Consider the following 1,692-nt stretch of genomic DNA (forward strand, 5'->3'; position numbering starts at 1 on the left):
CCCCCCCCATTGGGTATATTCTGTTTCCTTTCATAGAAATTAAGGACCTCCAGAGACCGATGGGCGCAGGCGGTTGTTACTCACAAGCATCAATCCGCCCAGCCCCGAGAAGGAGCGGAGTCAACAGTGTGCGCTATACGTCGCTGCGCGGTTGGGAAACGTGGCCAGCTGCGATAACGGCAGGTTTTGTCAGGGACGAGCCCCCCTGGCGTGTTTGTGGGAGTGCTCTTGCACGTGCGGCGGTTGCTGAGAGCACGGTGGAGCGCCGCAACGCCATTATTTCGTGTTTGGAGCTCATCAGGCAGAGGGACCTTAAATGTTGACCGACTGGAGTGATGTTTTCCATCTTTTATTGTTTTTGATGAAAAACACAACCATGTCAATGCAGCTGCAGATTTTAGTGCTGAAAATACAGTCTGTTTCCGCCTTTCAAAGATTTGGCAGTTACCCAGTTGATGTTGGGAGGTCGAGGTGTTTCAAGAGAATGAGCTTTAAAAGGCAAAACGGCTCTGGTTTACTCATCGTGGAGTTTACAGGTGATACTTTCATCTAGGTGGGGAAGGCACAAAATATGTAATCTGTCAGATGATCTGCTGTTGTCAGTAATGGCTGTAACGGATATAAGCACTGAAAAATGAGTAGGAACGATTAGGTATCTGTCGAACTCCTTTTGTATCTTTATATCCTTTTGGGGTTTTTCTTCTGGGCAGAGATGCTGTAACATGTCATCGAGCTCATGAAACCCTTGCACAGCAGTTACTGTAAAGGGTTTTTGTTTGTTTGTCACCATTGGTAAATGCTGGATCTGCAGGTCCAGGAGACGTGCTTCAGATCTGAAGCCAGTAGGTCGAGTTCGCTTGCAGGTGTACTTTGGGGGTTTGAAGGACTGAATGGCAAGAATTTTAGTCCTTGGAGGAAAAGAGGGGGAAGTAAAAGCTCCACAAAGTGTTGTTAAAAATATTCCATTTGCAAAGACATGTTTGCATTTTGGGGGGTGAGGTAGTCAATCATCTTTGCAGGGGCATAGCAACATTAATAAAATACTTCGTGAAACTAATTGGCAACAGTCCCTTCTAGTAGAACCAAGCTTGAATGTGTGGACAGAGGAACTCGTTTTATAGAATCGATACATTAAATGAAGATGCAAGTTATCTTGGTTTGGCAGCTGCTTTGTTTGATGGGGGGGGGGGTTATGAAAATGACCCGCGGAAGCTGACCTTTGCTGGCTTCACTTGTGGGATTTCTACTCTTGCTGCTGTCTGTCAGGCATGTTGTGGAAAGCGATGCTGGAGCAGATGCACGTCCTTTTGCTTCACCCAGTGTTTGGAACAGATGAGACAGCACAATGCTTTTATAACATCTATCTCAGTCCATTAATCTCTGACTTGGTGCATAGAGTAGTTTCTGGGGTTTAGATCCACAACTTTGGTCACAGCAAATGTCATATCCAGGGCTTTGATTAGAAAAAGTAGTTTCATAGTAGGTAGGGTCGGAAGGGACCTGAGCAGATCATCAAGTCCAGCCCACTGCCATGGGCAGGAAAGAGTGCTGGGGTCAAATGAACCCAGCTAGGTATTATCTAGCCTCCTTTTGAAGACCTCCAGGGTAGGAGCGAGCACCACTTCCCTTGGAAGTTGGTTCCAAATCCTAGCCACCCTGACTGAAGTAGTATCTCCTGATACCTAGCCTGAA

The sequence above is a fragment of the Crocodylus porosus genome, unplaced genomic scaffold, assembly GCF_001723895.1.
Source record: "Crocodylus porosus isolate Cpor-Errol unplaced genomic scaffold, CroPor_comp1, whole genome shotgun sequence".
Lineage (NCBI taxonomy): Eukaryota > Metazoa > Chordata > Crocodylia > Crocodylidae > Crocodylus > Crocodylus porosus.